Genomic DNA, 7300 nt, shown 5'->3' on the forward strand with positions numbered 1-7300 from the left:
AGAAACACCTTCCCTCTTGCGGCCTAGACGATGGGATACATCAATGTCGGTGTAGTTCACCTCTGGTGCGACCACCTTCAAAACTTTCAATACCGACTCCCACATTTTCGCCTTCCTGTTCTGATACACCCGCCACTTCCAGATTAATTCTCCGATGATACTGATCAAGGTCATTCACTTGATTCTCTAGTGCTGACAACTTTTGCTTTAGATCCGCGTTTTCCTTTTTTACAGACTTGTTGTCGTCCTTCAGCATCTTAATGTCGTTTGTCAGTTCGTCTACTCTCCCGCTGAAGAACTCAACAGACCTAGTTAGCTCATCTTGGCCAGATTTGATCTCAGCCAGTTGCGAGGTTAGCGTTTCGTTTAACTTTCGTAGTTCTGACTTAATGTCGATATAATCGTCGTTAGTGATGGTTTGGGATTTCTTAGGAGGCATGATGATTGGGTGCAAACAATCGAGAAATTGATGACGTAGGACTGACCCGACCTGATTAATAGCGGAGATGGATGGAGATGGATGCTTGGCGCGCCTTAGAGATGCCTTAGAGATGCGCCTTAGAGATGCCCTTCAGCGCAAAGTCCTTGCGTCCTCTTGGATGCGCCTTATGTTGATGCGCGTGGTTTGATTTTCAAACAGATCAAAGTCTAACAAATTGACGAAATTTGTTGTTCTTACAGACAAAAATCGTCGCAGTTTCCCACATTCAAATGATATAATGTAGTTCACTAGAATTGTTGAACGAACCGCTTTTAGCTGATGTAAAATTCAATATAAATTTCCAAGTATATCCGGCTATATCCTCACAATTATTGGAGCAAAACAAAAACACGTCTGCTCCCTCCAAAGTATTATCAATCATATGACAAAGTCCGGCCCGAGATTTTTAAAAAAGGGGGTGTATTTGACTTTTCACCCGGAGATTTCTTTAAAAAGGGGGTGACTTTCTTTTTCTCTCTCATCTCTTTGGACTCCTGAGAAATTATTCCGAATTTAGGGGGGTACATTGAGCATTTTTCCTGATTTAGGGGGGTCTCCAAGGCAGGAAAAGCCCGCGAAAAGCCAGCGAAAGGGGGGTTCGGAAATGTTGGCAGTCCTCAGATAGGGGGTGCTTTCAAAAAGAGGGTACGAGCATATGCGTACCCTAAATAACACTGAGTGGGGGGGGGGGGGGGCCGGGGTTAATAGTCTTTCGAAAAGTGCCCTAGGGCGTTTTTCAAAATACCATTGACCAGTTTTGGCATTTTACGTTTCTTTACGGGAATGGCTAAAATCACGACTCCAATTTCGACCAATCAGATGGCTGGATTTCTAAAGTGAGGTATATAATTTCGTCCATCACCTTTAAAAATGGGCTAATACTAAATGACGTATTACGTAATCTACACATGGTTTCTTATGATATACAATAGTGTATTGCAATTACCATTGAGTTAGTGTTTCGGAGTTGCGATCGTGTTTCACTCGATCCTGGTGAATCTCGAACTGGATGCGGGACTGGATGAGCAGACAGTTATTAGACTGATACGTAATTCTGTTCTTCAAAATATCAAGATTGATAGTTCTCTCAGGCATGATCCCATCTAGATGACACTCGACATCCTGCTCCATCTTGTGCACTACTCCCCATCTCTTTACCCTTTTATCCTCTCTACCCCCTTGTTCTGTCTCCAGGATACGCCACAAAACAATGGAGTGCGTGGTACGAGAGGTTCAAAACTAAACAAGGCTCAAAATGTCCTCTCCTCCTCTCCCTCTCATTTTCTCTATTATACTCTCTATTATACTCCACTCTACTCTCTCTCTCTCTCTCTCTCTCTCTCTCTATTACCTTGACGCCAATAACATGTAGGCCTACAACTACATACAGGGGCGTCGCTAGACCTTTTTTAGTGGGGGTGTATAGAGGCCAACGATTACCGACAAAATTAAACGTTCCAATATCTACAAATTTAACCCTATAAACCCGGGGCCGAAGGCTAAATTGTTTTTCATATGGACTATCTATAGTACTTGCGTATGCGCAAATGGTAATTTTCCTCGACATAAATATACGAATTATTTCGTCAACTGATGCCTGGATTACATTTCGCTTGCGATTAGTCTACGGGGCCCGTATCCTGCCCGTATCCCCTTTTCCGTGCGGCCTCCGTGGGGAGGCAGGAGGCGGCCGTGAGATTTTCGTACGGATTCACGGGCTCCGCGGCGACTACGATTTTGTTTCGCGGGGAGTTAAACAAATTTGGAAAATCGTAGGTGGCATTGCACAACTTCCCCGCACGGGCATTCCGTGGAGGCCTCACGCTGATCGTGCAGCAAACGCACGATTTTTCAGTGAACATGGGGGCAACAGACGCCAAGAAAACGGCACCGAGGCTGCACGGTCACCGCGCCTTCTCCGCGCAACCTCTGCACGGAAGCTGAACGAATTCCGTACGATTTCCGTACGGAGGTAGCAGAAACAGAAGCTTAGACGTTTCATTAAATTATTATGAAAATAAGACGTTCTCGACTGTTAATCCTTGTCTGAATTAAGTTTTTCCCCCTCCCGAGCAAAGCGCGGAAGCCCCGGCGGAAGCTTTGACGTTTCATCAAATTATGAGAAAAAGCAGACGATTCGGTTCACTGTTCTCCCGGCCCCCCACTCAGTATTATTTAGGGTACGCATAAGCTCGTACCCTCTTTTTGAAAGCACCCCCTATCTGAGGACTGCCAACATTTCCGAACCCCCCTTTCGCGGGCTTTTCGCGGGCTTTTCCTGCCTTGGAGACCCCCCTAAATCAGGAAAAATGCTCAATGTACCCCCCTAAATTCGGAATAATTTCTCAGGAGTCCAAAGAGATGAGAGAGAAAAAGAAAGTCACCCCCTTTTTAAAGAAATCTCCGGGTGAAAAGTCAAATACACCCCTTTTTTGAAAATCTCGGGCCGTCGCACGAAAAGTACCCCTTTACCGGACATTTTGGCAACACGCATGCGGTCATTCCGACCTCTGAGTGGGGGGGCCGGGACTGTTCTCGACTCTTAATCCTTATCTGAATTCAGTTCTCCCCCTCCCGCGCGAAGCGTGGAAGTTTTGACGTTTCATTAAAATATTAGAGAAAGTAGACGATTCGTTGAACCGTGCTCGACTCTTTATCCTCGTCTGAATAAAGTTTCCCCCTCACGCGCGAAGCGCGGAGGTTTTGACGTTTTATTAAATCATTAAGTGACTCTCACACTCTGCCGTGAAGGCCTACCGTGTGCCACCGTGCGCGAAAATGTCTGCGGAAGGTGGAGAACGGCGAGGGCACACGGTGGTTCGTTATCAAAGCGGTCAACACTTTAATAGGGCGTTGGCGCCTATTACACCCGGTGGGACCCGGCGAAAGTTTTGGGCATGTTCAAAACTTTGGCCGGCTGGCACCGGCCGCAAGTAAGCGGCAAGAGGACGGTGTTGAATGGTATGAGGACGGTATGAATACGTTATGAAAACGGTCACACTGTATGAACACGTTCACAACACGCTCATAACCCGTTACAGAACGGTGATGAACGGGCAAAAAAAAAAATCCACCGTCTGCAACGGGTTGTAAGCGGGTTGTGAACGTGTCATGAACGTCAGCAGTCCGGGGACTCGCTCACAGGACGCTCCGAGCGGTGAGGGGACGCTAAGTGGTAGGTGGCTGCTACAAACCCGGTGCACACGTTCGAGACCCGGTATGGGCCCGGTATGGAAACGGCCAAAATTTTCAACAAAAGTCAATCTGGGCGGTGAAGACGGTAGAAGCACGTTCAACACCCGGTATGCGCCCGGTGAGAACGGTCAGAAGATGGCAACGAAACGGTGAAAAGATTAATTTTATGAATTTTTTTTTGCGGCTGGGGACAAGTTCGCTCAAAACCCAACGTTCTGGACTCTGTTGTTTTTTTAATAGCCCGGCAGGTGGACGGTAGGCCTACACGGCAGAGTGTGAGAGCTCCATAAAGAAGACGATTCGTTGTACCGTTTTCGACTCTTAATAAGCCCTAAGTGTCTGAATTCAGTTTCCCTCTTCCCGCGCGCAGCGCAAAAAGCTTAGACGTTTGAATTAATTATGAGAAAAAGCAGACGCTTGGGCGTACTGTTCTCGACTCTTAATCCTTATCTAATTAGCGTGAAGCGTGGATGTTCTGGTGTTTCATCAAATTATTAGAGAAAGTAGATGATTCGTTGAACCGTGCTCGACTCTTAATCCTTGTCTGAATGAAGTTTCCCCCTTGCAAAGCGCGAAAAGCTTAGACGTTTGAGTTAATTATTATAGAAAGAAGACGATTCCTTGCACCGTTTTCGATACTTATTTAGCCCTATTTATTTTAATTCAGTTTCCCCCTCCCGCGCAAAGCGCGGAAGCTTTGACGTTTCATTAAATTATTAGAGAAAGAAGACGATTCTTTGTACCGTTTTTATATTAATAAACCCTAATTGTCTGAATCCAGTTCCCCCTTTTAGCACGAAGCTCGGAAGTTTTGACGTTTCCTTAAATTATTAGAGAAAGCAGACGATTCGTTGTACCGTTTTCGACTTTTAATCCTTATCTGAATTCAGTTTACCCCTTGCAAAGCGCGAAAAGCTTAGACGTTTGACTTAATTATTATAGAAAGAAGACGATTCGTTGCACCGTTTTCGATTCTTATTTAGCCCTATTTATTTTAATTCAGTTTCCCCCTCCCGCGCAAAGCGCGGAAGCTTTGACGTTTCATTAAATTATTAGAGAAAGAAGACGATTCTTTGTACCGTTTTTATATTAATAAACCCTAGTTATCTGAATCCAGTTCCCCCTTTTAGCACGAAGCTCGGAAGTTTTGACGTTTCCTTAAATTATTAGAGAAAGCAGACGATTCGTTGTACCGTTTTCGACTTTTAATCCTTATCTGAATTCAGTTTACCCCTTGCAAAGCGCGAAAAGCTTAGACGTTTGACTTAATTATTATAGAAAGAAGACGATTCGTTGCACCGTTTTCGATTCTTATTTAGCCCTATTTATTTTAATTCAGTTTCCCCCTCCCGCGCAAAGCGCGGAAGCTTTGACGTTTTCTTAAATTATTAGAGAAAGCTGACGATTCGTTGTACCGCTTTCGACCCTTAATCCTTGTCTGGATTCAGTTTTCCCCCTTCCCGCGCGAAAAACTTAGACGTTTGATTTAATTATTTAGTAAAAAGACGATTCGTTGCACCGTTTTCGACTCTTATTAAGCCTTATTTATCTGAATTCAGAGTCGCCCCCTAAAAAAAAACGCCGGCCAAAAAAAAAAGAGAAAAAAAGAAGAAAGGAAGAGGTCGTAGGAAGAAAAAGGATTAAAAGTCGAGAACGGTTCAATGAAATGTCTTCTTTCTCTAATAATTTAATAAAACATCAAAGCTCCAAAAGAGGGGGTGGAAACTAAATTCAGATAAGGATTAAGAGTCGATCGAGAATGGTTCAACGAATCGTCTTCTTTCTCTAATGAAACGTCAAAAGAAAGTGAATTTAGATAAGGATTAAAAGTCGAGAACGGTCCAATGAATCGTCTTCTTACTCTAATAATTAGATGAAACGTCAAAGCTTCCCCGCTTCGCGCGGGGGGGGGGGGGGGGATCTCCCCCCCTCCATGCACCCACCACCCTAGGGAGCGCGCTACACGCGCTCTGTAAGTGGTTCGCACGCTTTGCGTGCTCACTACCGTCCCCCTAAATGAAATCCTGGCTACGCGTTTGACAGTTCGTAGGGGAAAAAATGACAATATATACATCTCACCGACTTCAAAATTCTGCATTGATATATGAGGATCGAGCAAGAATACCGACACAGCTGACCCGACACAGCAACATATTTACCCGTGTCTTTCTTGCTCTCTCGACGAGACGACTCCATCCAACTACCCCCCCCCCTCCATATGGAAACGTTTACTTGTATTTGTCTCATAAAAGAAGTTGACCACAAACTGACTCCCACACGGTGTTGAGTGCTCAGGGTTCACAGGCCAATGGCTTCATCGGGCAGTTAGTTCCATATGTGAATGGGTAAATTAACTATTACAAAATGAGGGGACATTACATTGTACAATAGGGACACACATTGTTTTTATTGTGTAGAACATACTCTTTTTTGACCTACTTATTGCATGAAACTATAAAACCAAAATGCATTTTGTATTCTAACAATTGGAGTACAAAGAATAATAACAGGTGAATGAAATGCATAAACACCACACCAAAGTGTGATTGAAACTCGCTATTTGCTCTTCTCCAAGGCAAAAAGAGACGACATTGTGCTGGATAAATGTATTTTTTCCGACAAAAGTACAGAAAATTTGCATATGGTCTTTTTATATTATACTTAATGAAATGTTACCCGAGTGACTTCCGGGCGCCCCAATGCTGGAAAGAAACGCACATTTTAGAAAACTTCACTTTTTCATGGAAAAATGCTCATTCGTTCTATGCACGCAAGTCAGATTGAGCGGATGATACAACGTTTCCATATGCTCTTTTACTCCCACTTCTCCCCTCTCAGGCTCTTACCTCCCCTTTCTCTCCTCTCTTTCACCCCCCCCCGTTTCTTTTGTTTCCCTTTTCTTTTTCTTTACTTCTTTTTTTCCTTCTTTTCTTTTCTTTCTTTTCCTTTCTTTCCTTTCTTTTTCTATCTTTCTTTTCTTTTCCTTTTCTTTTTTTTCTTTTCTTTCCCTTTCCCTCTTTTTTTCCCCTCCCCCTTTTCTCTTTTTTCCCCACGGCAGCGCAATTTTACCGACAATATCCTGACAAGTGGGGGGGGGGGGGGGGTCGCACCCCACACCCCCCCCCCCCCTCTTTGGAGACGCCCCTGACTACATATTGAATCTTTAACGAAAACCGTTCACAATCATTGTACTTTAAGTAATTTATTACGATTTTATTGCATTCAAAAACTGGGAAAACGGAATATACAATGTACATGTAAATTCGACATAACCGACATCCGAGACGTTTACAACACATTCAAAGTGGTGATAATGATATATACTGCGATGGACACAAGTCATCAACAATTTTACATAGGTCTTTGGCGTCGCCTGATATTTAAAGATGATAATTGTGAGTTAATTATGTCTCCAATCACTACTTCTGTTATACAAAACAAAATCGAATACATTTTACACTGCTAATAGAAAACTGTGTTACTATATACATATATGACACAAGTAAACAACATGCACTACACTGTGGATTGTTCTTTTTATCTGTTTTTCCACTAAAAGAAGATTGCAGATACAACAGTGCTTACAGTGGTCGGTCACGTAAATAAAATTGAGAATGCGACTAT

Source organism: Strongylocentrotus purpuratus, unplaced genomic scaffold (assembly GCF_000002235.5).
Source record: "Strongylocentrotus purpuratus isolate Spur 01 unplaced genomic scaffold, Spur_5.0 spur5_scaffold_5, whole genome shotgun sequence".
Classification (NCBI taxonomy): domain Eukaryota; kingdom Metazoa; phylum Echinodermata; class Echinoidea; order Camarodonta; family Strongylocentrotidae; genus Strongylocentrotus; species Strongylocentrotus purpuratus.